Genomic DNA, 18,660 nt, shown 5'->3' on the forward strand with positions numbered 1-18,660 from the left:
TGTGGCTAAAAAAACACATGTTCCTCACATTTCTGTGGCAGAAAGTTCTGGAATCTGAGAGGAGCCACTAATTTCCTTCCACCCAGCGTTCCCCCACGTCTCCCGATAAAAATGATACCTCACTTGTGTGGGTAGGCCTACCGCCCGCGACAGGAAACGCCCCAAAGCGCAACGTGGACACATCACAGAAAACAGACCTGTTTTTAGCAAAGTGCCTACCTGTGGATTTTGGCCTGTAGCTCAGCCGCCACCTAGGGAAACCTACCAAACCTGTGCATTTCTGAAAACTAGAGACCTAGGGGAATCCAAGATGGGGTGACTTGTGTGGCTGGGACCAGGTTCTGTTACCCAGAATCCTTTGCAAACCTCACAATTTGGCTAAAAAAACACATGTTCCTCACATTTCTGTGGCAGAAAGTTCTGGAATCTGAGAGGAGCCACAAATTTCCTTCCACCCAGCGTTCCCCCACATCTCCCGATAAAAATGATACCTCACTTGTGTGGGTAGGCCTAGCGCCCGCGACAGGAAACGCCCCAAAGCGCAACGTGGACACAGCCAAATTTTTGAAGGAAAACAGAGGTGTTTTTTGCAAAGTGCCTACCTGTAGATTTTGGCCTGTAGCTCAGCCGCCACCTAGGGAAACCTACCAAACCTGTGCATTTCTGAAAACTAGAGACCTGGGGGAATCCAAGATGGGGTGACTTGTGTGGCTGGGACCAGGTTCTGTTACCCAGAATCCTTTGCAAACCTCAAAATTTGGCTAAAAAAACACATGTTCCTCACATTTCTGTGGCAGAAAGTTCTGGAATCTGAGAGGAGCCACAAATTTCCTTCCACCCAGCGTTCCCCCACGTCTCCTGATAAAAATGATACCTCACTTGTGTGGGTAGGCCTAGCGCCCGCGACAGGAAACGCCCCAAAGCGCAATGTGGACACAGCCAAATTTTTTAAGGAAAACAGAGGTGTTTTTTGCAAAGTGCCTGCCTGTAGATTTTGGCCTGTAGCTCAGCCGCCACCTAGGGAAACCTACCAAACCTGTGCATTTCTGAAAACTAGAGACCTAGGGGAATCCAAGATGGGGTGACTTGTGTGGCTGGGACCAGGTTCTGTTACCCAGAATCCTTTGCAAACCTCAAAATGTGGCTAAAAAAACACATGTTCCTCACATTTCTGTGGCAGAAAGTTCTGGAATCTGAGAGGAGCCACAAATTTCCTTCCACCCAGCGTTCCCCCACGTCTCCCGATAAAAATGATACCTCCCTTGTGTGGGTAGGCCTAGCGCCCGCGACAGGAAACGCCCCAAAGCGCAACGTGGACACATCACAGAAAACAGACCTGTTTTTAGCAAAGTGCCTACCTGTGGATTTTGGCCTGTAGCTCAGCCGCCACCTAGGGAAACCTACCAAACCTGTGCATTTCTGAAAACTAGAGATCTAGTTGAATCCAAGATGGGGTGACTTGTGTGGCTGGGACCAGGTTCTGTTACCCAGAATCCTTTGCAAACCTCAAAATTTGGCTAAAAAAACACATGTTCCTCACATTTCTGTGGCAGAAAGTTCTGGAATCTGAGAGGAGCCACAAATTTCCTTCCACCCAGCGTTCCCCCACATCTCCCGATAAAAATGATACCTCACTTGTGTGGGTAGGCCTAGCGCCCACGACAGGAAACGCCCCAAAGCGCAACGTGGACACAACCAAATTTTTGAAGGAAAACAGAGGTGTTTTTTGAAAAGTGCCTACCTGTAGATTTTGGCCTGTAGCTCAGCCGCCACCTAGGGAATCCTACCAAACCTGTGCATTTCTGAAAACTAGAGACCTGGGGGAATCCAAGATGGGGTGACTTGTGTGTCTGGGACCAGGTTCTGTTACCCAGAATCCTTTGCAAACCTCAAAATGTGGCTAAAAAAACACATGTTCCTCACATTTCTGTGGCAGAAAGTTCTGGAATCTGAGAGGAGCCACTAATTTCCTTCCACCCAGCGTTCCCCCACGTCTCCCGATAAAAATGATACCTCACTTGTGTGGGTAGGCCTACCGCCCGCGACAGGAAACGCCCCAAAGCGCAACGTGGACACATCACAGAAAACAGACCTGTTTTTAGCAAAGTGCCTACCTGTGGATTTTGGCCTGTAGCTCAGCCGCCACCTAGGGAAACCTACCAAACCTGTGCATTTCTGAAAACTAGAGACCTAGGGGAATCCAAGATGGGGTGACTTGTGTGGCTGGGACCAGGTTCTGTTACCCAGAATCCTTTGCAAACCTCACAATTTGGCTAAAAAAACACATGTTCCTCACATTTCTGTGGCAGAAAGTTCTGGAATCTGAGAGGAGCCACAAATTTTCATCCACCCAGCGTTCCCCCACGTCTCCCGATAAAAATGATACCTCAATTGTGTGGGGAGGCCTAGCGCCCACGACAGGAAACGCCCCAAAGCGCAACGTGGACACAACCAAATTTTTGAAGGAAAGGAAAACAGAGGTGTTTTTTGCAAAGTGCCTACCTGTAGATTGTGGCCTGTAGCTCAGCCGCCACCTAGGGAAACCTACCAAACCTGTGCATTTCTGAAAACTAGAGACCTAGGGGAATCCAAGATGGAGTGACTTGTGTGGCTGGGACCAGGTTCTGTTACCCAGAATCCTTTGCAAACCTCAAAATTTGGCTAAAAAAACACATGTTCCTCACATTTCTGTGGCAGAAAGTTCTGGAATCTGAGAGGAGCCACACATTTCCTTCCACCCAGCGTTCCCCCATGTCTCCCGATAAAAATGATACCTCACTTGTGTGGGTAGGCCTAGCGCCCGCGACAGGAAACGCCTCAAAGCGCAACGTGGACACATCACAGAAAACAGACCTGTTTTTAGCAAAGTGCCTACCTGTAGATTTTGGCCTGTAGCTCAGCCGCCACCTAGGGAAACCTACCAAACCTGTGCATTTCTGAAAACTAGAGACCTAGGGGAATCCAAGATGGGGTGACTTGTGTGGCTCGGACCAGGTTCTGTTACCCAGAATCCTTTGCAAACCTCAAAATTTGGCTAAAGAAAAACATGTTCCTCACATTTCTGTGGCAGAAAGTTCTAGAATCTGAGAGGAGCCACAAATTCCCTTCCACCCAGCGTTCCCCCACATCTCCCGATAAAAATGATACCTCACTTGTGTGGGTAGGCCTAGCGCCCGCGACAGGAAACGCCCCAAAGCGCAACGTGGACACAGCCAAATTTTTGAAGGAAAACAGAGGTGTTTTTTGCAAAGTACCTACCTGTAGATTTTGGCCTGTAGCTCAGCCGCCACCTAGGGAAACCTACCAAACCTGTGCATTTCTGAAAACTAGAGACCTGGGGGAATCCAAGATGGGGTGACTTGTGTGGCTGGGACCAGGTTCTGTTACCCAGAATCCTTTGCAAACCTCACAATTTGGCTAAAAAAACACATGTTCCTCACATTTCTGTGGCAGAAAGTTCTGGAATCTGAGAGGAGCCACAAATTTCCTTCCACCCAGCGTTCCCCCACATCTCCCGATAAAAATGATACCTCACTTGTGTGGGTAGGCCTAGCGCCCGCGACAGGAAACGCCCCAAAGCGCAACGTGGAAACAGCCAAATTTTTGAAGGAAAACAGAGGTGTTTTTTGCAAAGTGCCTACCTGTAGATTTTGGCCTGTAGCTCAGCCGCCACCTAGGGAAACCTACCAAACCTGTGCATTTCTGAAAACTAGAGACCTGGGGGAATCCAAGATGGGGTGACTTGTGTGGCTGGGACCAGGTTCTGTTACCCAGAATCCTTTGCAAACCTCAAAATTTGGCTAAAAAAACACATGTTCCTCACATTTCTGTGGCAGAAAGTTCTGGAATCTGAGAGGAGCCACAAATTTCCTTCCACCCAGCGTTCCCCCACGTCTCCTGATAAAAATGATACCTCACTTGTGTGGGTAGGCCTAGCGCCCGCGACAGGAAACGCCCCAAAGCGCAATGTGGACACAGCCAAATTTTTAAAGGAAAACAGAGGTGTTTTTTGCAAAGTGCCTACCTGTAGATTGTGGCCTGTAGCTCAGCCGCCACCTAGGGAAACCTACCAAACCTGTGCATTTCTGAAAACTAGAGACCTAGGGGAATCCAAGATGGGGTGACTTGTGTGGCTGGGACCAGGTTCTGTTACCCAGAATCCTTTGCAAACCTCAAAATTTGGCTAAAAAAACACATGTTCCTCACATTTCTGTGGCAGAAAGTTCTGGAATCTGAGAGGAGCCACACATTTCCTTCCACCCAGCGTTCCGGCATGTCTCCCGATAAAAATGATACCTCACTTGTGTGGGTAGGCCTAGCGCCCGCGACAGGAAACGCCTCAAAGCGCAACGTGGACACATCACAGAAAACAGACCTGTTTTTAGCAAAGTGCCTACCTGTAGATTTTGGCCTGTAGCTCAGCCGCCACCTAGGGAAACCTACCAAACCTGTGCATTTCTGAAAACTAGAGACCTAGGGGAATCCAAGATGGGGTGACTTGTGTGGCTCGGACCAGGTTCTGTTACCCAGAATCCTTTGCAAACCTCAAAATTTGGCTAAAGAAAAACATGTTCCTCACATTTCTGTGGCAGAAAGTTCTAGAATCTGAGAGGAGCCACAAATTTCCTTCCACCCAGCGTTCCCCCACATCTCCCGATAAAAATGATACCTCACTTGTGTGGGTAGGCCTAGCGCCCGCGACAGGAAACGCCCCAAAGCGCAACGTGGACACAGCCAAATTTTTGAAGGAAAACAGAGGTGTTTTTTGCAAAGTACCTACCTGTAGATTTTGGCCTGTAGCTCAGCCGCCACCTAGGGAAACCTACCAAACCTGTGCATTTCTGAAAACTAGAGACCTGGGGGAATCCAAGATGGGGTGACTTGTGTGGCTGGGACCAGGTTCTGTTACCCAGAATCCTTTGCAAACCTCACAATTTGGCTAAAAAAACACATGTTCCTCACATTTCTGTGGCAGAAAGTTCTGGAATCTGAGAGGAGCCACGAATTTCCTTCCACCCAGCGTTCCCCCACGTCTACTGATAAAAATGATACCTCACTTGTGTGGGTAGGCCTAGCGCCCGCGACAGGAACCGCCCCAAAGCGCAACGTGGACACAGCCAAATTTTTGAAGGAAAACAGATGTGTTTTTTGCAAAGTGCCTGCCTGTAGATTTTGGCCTGTAGCTCAGCCGCCACCTAGGGAAACCTACCAAACCTGTGCATTTCTGAAAACTAGAGACCTAGGGGAATCCAAGATGGGGTGACTTGTGTGGCTCGGACCAGGTTCTGTTACCCAGAATCCTTTGCAAACCTCAAAATTTGGCTAAAGAAAAACATGTTCCTCACATTTCTGTGGCAGAAAGTTCTAGAATCTGAGAGGAGCCACAAATTTCCTTCCACCCAGCGTTCCCCCACATCTCCCGATAAAAATGATACCTCACTTGTGTGGGTAGGCCTAGCGCCCGCGACAGGAAACGCCCCAAAGCGCAACGTGGACACAGCCAAATTTTTGAAGGAAAACAGAGGTGTTTTTTGCAAAGTGCCTACCTGTAGATTTTGGCCTGTAGCTCAGCCGCCACCTAGGGAAACCTACCAAACCTGTGCATTTCTGAAAACTAGAGACCTGGGGGAATCCAAGATGGGGTGACTTGTGTGGCTGGGACCAGGTTCTGTTACCCAGAATCCTTTGCAAACCTCAAAATTTGGCTAAGAAAACACATGTTCCTCACATTTCTGTGGCAGAAAGTTCTGGCATCTGAGAGGAGCCACACATTTCCTTCCACCCAGCGTTCCCCCACGTCTCCCGATGAAAATGATACCTCACTTGTGTGGGTAGGCCTAGCGCCCGCGACAGGAAACGCCTCAAAGCGCAACGTGGACACATCACAGAAAACAGACCTGTTTTTAGCAAAGTGCCTACCTGTAGATTTTGGCCTGTAGCTCAGCCGCCACCTAGGGAAACCTACCAAACCTGTGCATTTCTGAAAACTAGAGGCCTAGGGGAATCCAAGATGGGGTGACTTGTGTGGCTCGGACCAGGTTCTGTTACCCAGAATCCTTTGCAAACCTCAAAATTTGGCTAAAGAAAAACATGTTCCTCACATTTCTGTGGCAGAAAGTTCTAGAATCTGAGAGGAGCCACAAATTTCCTTCCACCCAGCGTTCCCCCACATCTCCCGATAAAAATTATACCTCACTTGTGTGGGTAGGCCTAGCGCCCGCGACAGGAAACGCCCCAAAGCGCAACGTGGACACAACCAAATTTTTGAAGGAAAACAGAGGTGTTTTTTGAAAAGTGCCTACCTGTAGATTTTGGCCTGTAGCTCAGCCGCCACCTAGGGAATCCTACCAAACCTGTGCATTTCTGAAAACTAGAGACCTGGGGGAATCCAAGATGGGGTGACTTGTGTGTCTGGGACCAGGTTCTGTTACCCAGAATCCTTTGCAAACCTCAAAATGTGGCTAAAAAAACACATGTTCCTCACATTTCTGTGGCAGAAAGTTCTGGAATCTGAGAGGAGCCACTAATTTCCTTCCACCCAGCGTTCCCCCACGTCTCCCGATAAAAATGATACCTCACTTGTGTGGGTAGGCCTACCGCCCGCGACAGGAAACGCCCCAAAGCGCAACGTGGACACATCACAGAAAACAGACCTGTTTTTAGCAAAGTGCCTACCTGTGGATTTTGGCCTGTAGCTCAGCCGCCACCTAGGGAAACCTACCAAACCTGTGCATTTCTGAAAACTAGAGACCTAGGGGAATCCAAGATGGGGTGACTTGTGTGGCTGGGACCAGGTTCTGTTACCCAGAATCCTTTGCAAACCTCACAATTTGGCTAAAAAAACACATGTTCCTCACATTTCTGTGGCAGAAAGTTCTGGAATCTGAGAGGAGCCACAAATTTTCATCCACCCAGCGTTCCCCCACGTCTCCCGATAAAAATGATACCTCAATTGTGTGGGGAGGCCTAGCGCCCACGACAGGAAACGCCCCAAAGCGCAACGTGGACACAACCAAATTTTTGAAGGAAAGGAAAACAGAGGTGTTTTTTGCAAAGTGCCTACCTGTAGATTGTGGCCTGTAGCTCAGCCGCCACCTAGGGAAACCTACCAAACCTGTGCATTTCTGAAAACTAGAGACCTAGGGGAATCCAAGATGGAGTGACTTGTGTGGCTGGGACCAGGTTCTGTTACCCAGAATCCTTTGCAAACCTCAAAATTTGGCTAAAAAAACACATGTTCCTCACATTTCTGTGGCAGAAAGTTCTGGAATCTGAGAGGAGCCACACATTTCCTTCCACCCAGCGTTCCCCCATGTCTCCCGATAAAAATGATACCTCACTTGTGTGGGTAGGCCTAGCGCCCGCGACAGGAAACGCCTCAAAGCGCAACGTGGACACATCACAGAAAACAGACCTGTTTTTAGCAAAGTGCCTACCTGTAGATTTTGGCCTGTAGCTCAGCCGCCACCTAGGGAAACCTACCAAACCTGTGCATTTCTGAAAACTAGAGACCTAGGGGAATCCAAGATGGGGTGACTTGTGTGGCTCGGACCAGGTTCTGTTACCCAGAATCCTTTGCAAACCTCAAAATTTGGCTAAAGAAAAACATGTTCCTCACATTTCTGTGGCAGAAAGTTCTAGAATCTGAGAGGAGCCACAAATTCCCTTCCACCCAGCGTTCCCCCACATCTCCCGATAAAAATGATACCTCACTTGTGTGGGTAGGCCTAGCGCCCGCGACAGGAAACGCCCCAAAGCGCAACGTGGACACAGCCAAATTTTTGAAGGAAAACAGAGGTGTTTTTTGCAAAGTACCTACCTGTAGATTTTGGCCTGTAGCTCAGCCGCCACCTAGGGAAACCTACCAAACCTGTGCATTTCTGAAAACTAGAGACCTGGGGGAATCCAAGATGGGGTGACTTGTGTGGCTGGGACCAGGTTCTGTTACCCAGAATCCTTTGCAAACCTCAAAATTTGGCTAAAAAAACACATGTTCCTCACATTTCTGTGGCAGAAAGTTCTGGAATCTGAGAGGAGCCACAAATTTCCTTCCACCCAGCGTTCCCCCACGTCTCCTGATAAAAATGATACCTCACTTGTGTGGGTAGGCCTAGCGCCCACGACAGGAAACGCCCCAAAGCGCAATGTGGACACAGCCAAATTTTTTAAGGAAAACAGAGGTGTTTTTTGCAAAGTGCCTACCTGTAGATTGTGGCCTGTAGCTCAGCCGCCACCTAGGGAAACCTACCAAACCTGTGCATTTCTGAAAACTAGAGACCTAGGGGAATCCAAGATGGGGTGACTTGTGTGGCTGGGACCAGGTTCTGTTACCCAGAATCCTTTGCAAACCTCAAAATTTGGCTAAAAAAACACATGTTCCTCACATTTCTGTGGCAGAAAGTTCTGGAATCTGAGAGGAGCCACACATTTCCTTCCACCCAGCGTTCCGGCATGTCTCCCGATAAAAATGATACCTCACTTGTGTGGGTAGGCCTAGCGCCCGCGACAGGAAACGCCTCAAAGCGCAACGTGGACACATCACAGAAAACAGACCTGTTTTTAGCAAAGTGCCTACCTGTAGATTTTGGCCTGTAGCTCAGCCGCCACCTAGGGAAACCTACCAAACCTGTGCATTTCTGAAAACTAGAGACCTAGGGGAATCCAAGATGGGGTGACTTGTGTGGCTCGGACCAGGTTCTGTTACCCAGAATCCTTTGCAAACCTCAAAATTTGGCTAAAGAAAAACATGTTCCTCACATTTCTGTGGCAGAAAGTTCTAGAATCTGAGAGGAGCCACAAATTTCCTTCCACCCAGCGTTCCCCCACATCTCCCGATAAAAATGATACCTCACTTGTGTGGGTAGGCCTAGCGCCCGCGACAGGAAACGCCCCAAAGCGCAACGTGGACACAGCCAAATTTTTGAAGGAAAACAGAGGTGTTTTTTGCAAAGTACCTACCTGTAGATTTTGGCCTGTAGCTCAGCCGCCACCTAGGGAAACCTACCAAACCTGTGCATTTCTGAAAACTAGAGACCTGGGGGAATCCAAGATGGGGTGACTTGTGTGGCTGGGACCAGGTTCTGTTACCCAGAATCCTTTGCAAACCTCACAATTTGGCTAAAAAAACACATGTTCCTCACATTTCTGTGGCAGAAAGTTCTGGAATCTGAGAGGAGCCACGAATTTCCTTCCACCCAGCGTTCCCCCACGTCTACTGATAAAAATGATACCTCACTTGTGTGGGTAGGCCTAGCGCCCGCGACAGGAACCGCCCCAAAGCGCAACGTGGACACAGCCAAATTTTTGAAGGAAAACAGATGTGTTTTTTGCAAAGTGCCTGCCTGTAGATTTTGGCCTGTAGCTCAGCCGCCACCTAGGGAAACCTACCAAACCTGTGCATTTCTGAAAACTAGAGACCTAGGGGAATCCAAGATGGGGTGACTTGTGTGGCTCGGACCAGGTTCTGTTACCCAGAATCCTTTGCAAACCTCAAAATTTGGCTAAAGAAAAACATGTTCCTCACATTTCTGTGGCAGAAAGTTCTAGAATCTGAGAGGAGCCACAAATTTCCTTCCACCCAGCGTTCCCCCACATCTCCCGATAAAAATGATACCTCACTTGTGTGGGTAGGCCTAGCGCCCGCGACAGGAAACGCCCCAAAGCGCAACGTGGACACAGCCAAATTTTTGAAGGAAAACAGAGGTGTTTTTTGCAAAGTGCCTACCTGTAGATTTTGGCCTGTAGCTCAGCCGCCACCTAGGGAAACCTACCAAACCTGTGCATTTCTGAAAACTAGAGACCTGGGGGAATCCAAGATGGGGTGACTTGTGTGGCTGGGACCAGGTTCTGTTACCCAGAATCCTTTGCAAACCTCAAAATTTGGCTAAGAAAACACATGTTCCTCACATTTCTGTGGCAGAAAGTTCTGGCATCTGAGAGGAGCCACACATTTCCTTCCACCCAGCGTTCCCCCACGTCTCCCGATGAAAATGATACCTCACTTGTGTGGGTAGGCCTAGCGCCCGCGACAGGAAACGCCTCAAAGCGCAACGTGGACACATCACAGAAAACAGACCTGTTTTTAGCAAAGTGCCTACCTGTAGATTTTGGCCTGTAGCTCAGCCGCCACCTAGGGAAACCTACCAAACCTGTGCATTTCTGAAAACTAGAGGCCTAGGGGAATCCAAGATGGGGTGACTTGTGTGGCTCGGACCAGGTTCTGTTACCCAGAATCCTTTGCAAACCTCAAAATTTGGCTAAAGAAAAACATGTTCCTCACATTTCTGTGGCAGAAAGTTCTAGAATCTGAGAGGAGCCACAAATTTCCTTCCACCCAGCGTTCCCCCACATCTCCCGATAAAAATTATACCTCACTTGTGTGGGTAGGCCTAGCGCCCGCGACAGGAAACGCCCCAAAGCGCAACGTGGACACAGCCAAATTTTTGAAGGAAAACAGAGGTGTTTTTTGCAAAGTGCCTACCTGTAGATTTTGGCCTGTAGCTCAGCCGCCACCTAGGGAAACCTACCAAACCTGTGCATTTCTGAAAACTAGAGACCTGGGGGAATCCAAGATGGGGTGACTTGTGTGGCTGGGACCAGGTTCTGTTACCCAGAATCCTTTGCAAACCTCAAAATTTGGCTAAAAAAACACATGTTCCTCACATTTCTGTGGCAGAAAGTTCTGGAATCTGAGAGGAGCCACAAATTTCCTTCCACCCAGCGTTCCCCCACGTCTCCTGATAAAAATGATACCTCACTTGTGTGGGTAGGCCTAGCGCCCGCGACAGGAAACGCCCCAAAGCGCAACGTGGACACAGCCAAATTTTTGAAGGAAAACAGAGGTGTTTTTTGCAAAGTGCCTGCCTGTAGATTTTGGCCTGTAGCTCAGCCGCCACCTAGGGAAACCTACCAAACCTGTGCATTTCTGAAAACTAGAGACCTAGGGGAATCCAAGATGGGGTGACTTGTGTGGCTGGGACCAGGTTCTGTTACCCAGAATCCTTTGCAAACCTCAAAATGTGGCTAAAAAAACACATGTTCCTCACATTTCTGTGGCAGAAAGTTCTGGAATCTGAGAGGAGCCACTAATTTCCTTCCACCCAGCGTTCCCCCACGTCTCCCGATAAAAATGATACCTCACTTGTGTGGGTAGGCCTACCGCCCGCGACAGGAAACGCCCCAAAGCGCAACGTGGACACATCACAGAAAACAGACCTGTTTTTAGCAAAGTGCCTACCTGTGGATTTTGGCCTGTAGCTCAGCCGCCACCTAGGGAAACCTACCAAACCTGTGCATTTCTGAAAACTAGAGACCTAGGGGAATCCAAGATGGGGTGACTTGTGTGGCTGGGACCAGGTTCTGTTACCCAGAATCCTTTGCAAACCTCACAATTTGGCTAAAAAAACACATGTTCCTCACATTTCTGTGGCAGAAAGTTCTGGAATCTGAGAGGAGCCACAAATTTCCTTCCACCCAGCGTTCCCCCACATCTCCCGATAAAAATGATACCTCACTTGTGTGGGTAGGCCTAGCGCCCGCGACAGGAAACGCCCCAAAGCGCAACGTGGACACAGCCAAATTTTTGAAGGAAAACAGAGGTGTTTTTTGCAAAGTGCCTACCTGTAGATTTTGGCCTGTAGCTCAGCCGCCACCTAGGGAAACCTACCAAACCTGTGCATTTCTGAAAACTAGAGACCTGGGGGAATCCAAGATGGGGTGACTTGTGTGGCTGGGACCAGGTTCTGTTACCCAGAATCCTTTGCAAACCTCAAAATTTGGCTAAAAAAACACATGTTCCTCACATTTCTGTGGCAGAAAGTTCTGGAATCTGAGAGGAGCCACAAATTTCCTTCCACCCAGCGTTCCCCCACGTCTCCTGATAAAAATGATACCTCACTTGTGTGGGTAGGCCTAGCGCCCGCGACAGGAAACGCCCCAAAGCGCAATGTGGACACAGCCAAATTTTTTAAGGAAAACAGAGGTGTTTTTTGCAAAGTGCCTGCCTGTAGATTTTGGCCTGTAGCTCAGCCGCCACCTAGGGAAACCTACCAAACCTGTGCATTTCTGAAAACTAGAGACCTAGGGGAATCCAAGATGGGGTGACTTGTGTGGCTCGGACCAGGTTCTGTTACCCAGAATCCTTTGCAAACCTCAAAATTTGGCTAAAGAAAAACATGTTCCTCACATTTCTGTGGCAGAAAGTTCTAGAATCTGAGAGGAGCCACAAATTTCCTTCCACCCAGCGTTCCCCCACATCTCCCGATAAAAATGATACCTCACTTGTGTGGGTAGGCCTAGCGCCCGCGACAGGAAACGCCCCAAAGCGCAACGTGGACACAGCCAAATTTTTGAAGGAAAACAGAGGTGTTTTTTGCAAAGTGCCTACCTGTAGATTTTGGCCTGTAGCTCAGCCGCCACCTAGGGAAACCTACCAAACCTGTGCATTTCTGAAAACTAGAGACCTGGGGGAATCCAAGATGGGGTGACTTGTGTGGCTGGGACCAGGTTCTGTTACCCAGAATCCTTTGCAAACCTCAAAATTTGGCTAAGAAAACACATGTTCCTCACATTTCTGTGGCAGAAAGTTCTGGCATCTGAGAGGAGCCACACATTTCCTTCCACCCAGCGTTCCCCCACGTCTCCCGATGAAAATGATACCTCACTTGTGTGGGTAGGCCTAGCGCCCGCGACAGGAAACGCCTCAAAGCGCAACGTGGACACATCACAGAAAACAGACCTGTTTTTAGCAAAGTGCCTACCTGTAGATTTTGGCCTGTAGCTCAGCCGCCACCTAGGGAAACCTACCAAACCTGTGCATTTCTGAAAACTAGAGGCCTAGGGGAATCCAAGATGGGGTGACTTGTGTGGCTCGGACCAGGTTCTGTTACCCAGAATCCTTTGCAAACCTCAAAATTTGGCTAAAGAAAAACATGTTCCTCACATTTCTGTGGCAGAAAGTTCTAGAATCTGAGAGGAGCCACAAATTTCCTTCCACCCAGCGTTCCCCCACATCTCCCGATAAAAATTATACCTCACTTGTGTGGGTAGGCCTAGCGCCCGCGACAGGAAACGCCCCAAAGCGCAACGTGGACACAGCCAAATTTTTGAAGGAAAACAGAGGTGTTTTTTGCAAAGTGCCTACCTGTAGATTTTGGCCTGTAGCTCAGCCGCCACCTAGGGAAACCTACCAAACCTGTGCATTTCTGAAAACTAGAGACCTGGGGGAATCCAAGATGGGGTGACTTGTGTGGCTGGGACCAGGTTCTGTTACCCAGAATCCTTTGCAAACCTCAAAATTTGGCTAAAAAAACACATGTTCCTCACATTTCTGTGGCAGAAAGTTCTGGAATCTGAGAGGAGCCACAAATTTCCTTCCACCCAGCGTTCCCCCACGTCTCCTGATAAAAATGATACCTCACTTGTGTGGGTAGGCCTAGCGCCCGCGACAGGAAACGCCCCAAAGCGCAACGTGGACACAGCCAAATTTTTGAAGGAAAACAGAGGTGTTTTTTGCAAAGTGCCTGCCTGTAGATTTTGGCCTGTAGCTCAGCCGCCACCTAGGGAAACCTACCAAACCTGTGCATTTCTGAAAACTAGAGACCTAGGGGAATCCAAGATGGGGTGACTTGTGTGGCTGGGACCAGGTTCTGTTACCCAGAATCCTTTGCAAACCTCAAAATGTGGCTAAAAAAACACATGTTCCTCACATTTCTGTGGCAGAAAGTTCTGGAATCTGAGAGGAGCCACTAATTTCCTTCCACCCAGCGTTCCCCCACGTCTCCCGATAAAAATGATACCTCACTTGTGTGGGTAGGCCTACCGCCCGCGACAGGAAACGCCCCAAAGCGCAACGTGGACACATCACAGAAAACAGACCTGTTTTTAGCAAAGTGCCTACCTGTGGATTTTGGCCTGTAGCTCAGCCGCCACCTAGGGAAACCTACCAAACCTGTGCATTTCTGAAAACTAGAGACCTAGGGGAATCCAAGATGGGGTGACTTGTGTGGCTGGGACCAGGTTCTGTTACCCAGAATCCTTTGCAAACCTCACAATTTGGCTAAAAAAACACATGTTCCTCACATTTCTGTGGCAGAAAGTTCTGGAATCTGAGAGGAGCCACAAATTTCCTTCCACCCAGCGTTCCCCCACATCTCCCGATAAAAATGATACCTCACTTGTGTGGGTAGGCCTAGCGCCCGCGACAGGAAACGCCCCAAAGCGCAACGTGGACACAGCCAAATTTTTGAAGGAAAACAGAGGTGTTTTTTGCAAAGTGCCTACCTGTAGATTTTGGCCTGTAGCTCAGCCGCCACCTAGGGAAACCTACCAAACCTGTGCATTTCTGAAAACTAGAGACCTGGGGGAATCCAAGATGGGGTGACTTGTGTGGCTGGGACCAGGTTCTGTTACCCAGAATCCTTTGCAAACCTCAAAATTTGGCTAAAAAAACACATGTTCCTCACATTTCTGTGGCAGAAAGTTCTGGAATCTGAGAGGAGCCACAAATTTCCTTCCACCCAGCGTTCCCCCACGTCTCCTGATAAAAATGATACCTCACTTGTGTGGGTAGGCCTAGCGCCCGCGACAGGAAACGCCCCAAAGCGCAATGTGGACACAGCCAAATTTTTTAAGGAAAACAGAGGTGTTTTTTGCAAAGTGCCTGCCTGTAGATTTTGGCCTGTAGCTCAGCCGCCACCTAGGGAAACCTACCAAACCTGTGCATTTCTGAAAACTAGAGACCTAGGGGAATCCAAGATGGGGTGACTTGTGTGGCTGGGACCAGGTTCTGTTACCCAGAATCCTTTGCAAACCTCAAAATGTGGCTAAAAAAACACATGTTCCTCACATTTCTGTGGCAGAAAGTTCTGGAATCTGAGAGGAGCCACAAATTTCCTTCCACCCAGCGTTCCCCCACGTCTCCCGATACAAATGATACCTCCCTTGTGTGGGTAGGCCTAGCGCCCGCGACAGGAAACGCCCCAAAGCGCAACGTGGACACATCACAGAAAACAGACCTGTTTTTAGCAAAGTGCCTACCTGTGGATTTTGGCCTGTAGCTCAGCCGCCACCTAGGGAAACCTACCAAACCTGTGCATTTCTGAAAACTAGAGATCTAGTTGAATCCAAGATGGGGTGACTTGTGTGGCTGGGACCAGGTTCTGTTACCCAGAATCCTTTGCAAACCTCAAAATTTGGCTAAAAAAACACATGTTCCTCACATTTCTGTGGCAGAAAGTTCTGGAATCTGAGAGGAGCCACAAATTTCCTTCCACCCAGCGTTCCCCCACGTCTCCCGATAAAAATGATACCTCACTTGTGTGGGTAGGCCTAGCGCCCACGACAGGAAACGCCCCAAAGCGCAACGTGGACACAACCAAATTTTTGAAGGAAAACAGAGGTGTTTTTTGAAAAGTGCCTACCTGTAGATTTTGGCCTGTAGCTCAGCCGCCACCTAGGGAAACCTACCAAACCTGTGCATTTCTGAAAACTAGAGACCTGGGGGAATCCAAGATGGGGTGACTTGTGTGTCTGGGACCAGGTTCTGTTACCCAGAATCCTTTGCAAACCTCAAAATGTGGCTAAAAAAACACATGTTCCTCACATTTCTGTGGCAGAAAGTTCTGGAATCTGAGAGGAGCCACTAATTTCCTTCCACCCAGCGTTCCCCCACGTCTCCCGATAAAAATGATACCTCACTTGTGTGGGTAGGCCTACCGCCCGCGACAGGAAACGCCCCAAAGCGCAACGTGGACACATCACAGAAAACAGACCTGTTTTTAGCAAAGTGCCTACCTGTGGATTTTGGCCTGTAGCTCAGCCGCCACCTAGGGAAACCTACCAAACTTGTGCATTTCTGAAAACTAGAGACCTAGGGGAATCCAAGATGGGGTGACTTGTGTGGCTGGGACCAGGTTCTGTTACCCAGAATCCTTTGCAAACCTCACAATTTGGCTAAAAAAACACATGTTCCTCACATTTCTGTGGCAGAAAGTTCTGGAATCTGAGAGGAGCCACAAATTTCCTTCCACCCAGCGTTCCCCCACATCTCCCGATAAAAATGATACCTCACTTGTGTGGGTAGGCCTAGCGCCCGCGACAGGAAACGCCCCAAAGCGCAACGTGGACACAGCCAAATTTTTGAAGGAAAACAGAGGTGTTTTTTGCAAAGTGCCTACCTGTAGATTTTGGCCTGTAGCTCAGCCGCCACCTAGGGAAACCTACCAAACCTGTGCATTTCTGAAAACTAGAGACCTGGGGGAATCCAAGATGGGGTAACTTGTGTGGCTGGGACCAGGTTCTGTTACCCAGAATCCTTTGCAAACCTCAAAATTTGGCTAAAAAAACACATGTTCCTCACATTTCTGTGGCAGAAAGTTCTGGAATCTGAGAGGAGCCACAAATTTCCTTCCACCCAGCGTTCCCCCACGTCTCCTGATAAAAATGATACCTCACTTGTGTGGGTAGGCCTAGCGCCCGCGACAGGAAACACCCCAAAGCGCAATGTAGACACAGCCAAATTTTATAAGGAAAACAGAGGTGTTTTTTGCAAAGTGCCTGCCTGTAGATTTTGGCCTGTAGCTCAGCCGCCACCTAGGGAAACCTACCAAACCTGTGCATTTCTGAAAACTAGAGACCTAGGGGAATCCAAGATGGGGTGACTTGTGTGGCTGGGACCAGGTTCTGTTACCCAGAATCCTTTGCAAACCTCAAAATGTGGCTAAAAAAACACATGTTCCTCACATTTCTGTGGCAGAAAGTTCTGGAATCTGAGAGGAGCCACAAATTTCCTTCCACCCAGCGTTCCCCCACGTCTCCCAATAAAAATGATACCTCCCTTGTGTGGGTAGGCCTAGCGCCCGCGACAGGAAACGCCCCAAAGCGCAACGTGGACACATCACAGAAAACAGACCTGTTTTTAGCAAAGTGCCTACCTGTGGATTTTGGCCTGTAGCTCAGCCGCCACCTAGGGAAACCTACCAAACCTGTGCATTTCTGAAAACTAGAGATCTAGTTGAATCCAAGATGGGGTGACTTGTGTGGCTGGGACCAGGTTCTGTTACCCAGAATCCTTTGCAAACCTCAAAATTTGGCTAAAAAAACACATGTTCCTCACATTTCTGTGGCAGAAAGTTCTGGAATCTGAGAGGAGCCACAAATTTCCTTCCACCCAGCGTTCCCCCACATCTCCCGATAAAAATGATACCTCACTTGTGTGGGTAGGCCTAGCGCCCACGACAGGAAACGCCCCAAAGCGCAACGTGGACACAACCAAATTTTTGAAGGAAAACAGAGGTGTTTTTTGCAAAGTGCCTACCTGTAGATTTTGGCCTGTAGCTCAGCCGCCACCTAGGGAAACCTACCAAACCTGTGAATTTCTGAAAACTAGAGACCTGGGGGAATCTAAGATGGGGTGACTTGTGTGTCTGGGACCAGGTTCTGTTACCCAGAATCCTTTGCAAACCTCAAAATGTGGCTAAAAAAACACATGTTCCTCAAATTTCTGTGGCAGAAAGTTCTGGAATCTGAGAGGAGCCACTAATTTCCTTCCACCCAGCGTTCCCCCACGTCTCCCGATAAAAATGATACCTCACTTGTGTGGGTAGGCCTACCGCCCGCGACAGGAAACGCCCCAAAGCGCAACGTGGACACATCACAGAAAACAGACCTGTTTTTAGCAAAGTGCCTACCTGTGGATTTTGGCCTGTAGCTCAGCCGCCACCTAGGGAAACCTACCAAACCTGTGCATTTCTGAAAACTAGAGACCTAGGGGAATCCAAGATGGGGTGACTTGTGTGGCTGGGACCAGGTTCTGTTACCCAGAATCCTTTGCAAACCTCACAATTTGGCTAAAAAAACACATGTTCCTCACATTTCTGTGGCAGAAAGTTCTGGAATCTGAGAGGAGCCACAAATTTCCTTCCACCCAGCGTTCCCCCACATCTCCCGATAAAAATGATACCTCACTTGTGTGGGTAGGCCTAGCGCCCGCGACAGGAAACGCCCCAAAGCGCAACGTGGACACAGCCAAATTTTTGAAGGAAAACAGAGGTGTTTTTTGCAAAGTGCCTACCTGTAGATTTTGGCCTGTAGCTCAGCCGCCACCTAGGGAAACCTACCAAACCTGTGCATTTCTGAAAACTAGAGACCTGGGGGAATCCAAGATGGGGTGACTTGTGTGGCTGGGACCAGGTTCTGTTACCCAGAATCCTTTGCAAACCTCAAAATTTGGCTAAAAAAACACATGTTCCTCACATTTCTGTGGCAGAAAGTTCTGGAACCTGAGAGGAGCCACAAATTTCCTTCCACCCAGCGTTCCCCCACGTCTCCTGATAAAAATGATACCTCACTTGTGTGGGTAGGCCTAGCGCCCGCGACAGGAAACGCCCCAAAGCGCAATGTGGACACAGCCAAATTTTTTAAGGAAAACAGAGGTGTTTTTTGCAAAGTGCCTGCCTGTAGATTGTGGCCTGTAGCTCAGCCGCCACCTAGGGAAACCTACCAAACCTGTGCATTTCTGAAAACTAGAGACCTAGGGGAATCCAAGATGGGGTGACTTGTGTGGCTGGGACCAGGTTCTGTTACCCAGAATCCTTTGCAAACCTCAAAATGTGGCTAAAAAAACACATGCTCCTCACATTTCTGTGGCAGAAAGTTCTGGAA

Source organism: Pleurodeles waltl, chromosome 6, assembly GCF_031143425.1.
Source record: "Pleurodeles waltl isolate 20211129_DDA chromosome 6, aPleWal1.hap1.20221129, whole genome shotgun sequence".
Taxonomy (NCBI): Eukaryota; Metazoa; Chordata; class Amphibia; order Caudata; family Salamandridae; genus Pleurodeles; species Pleurodeles waltl.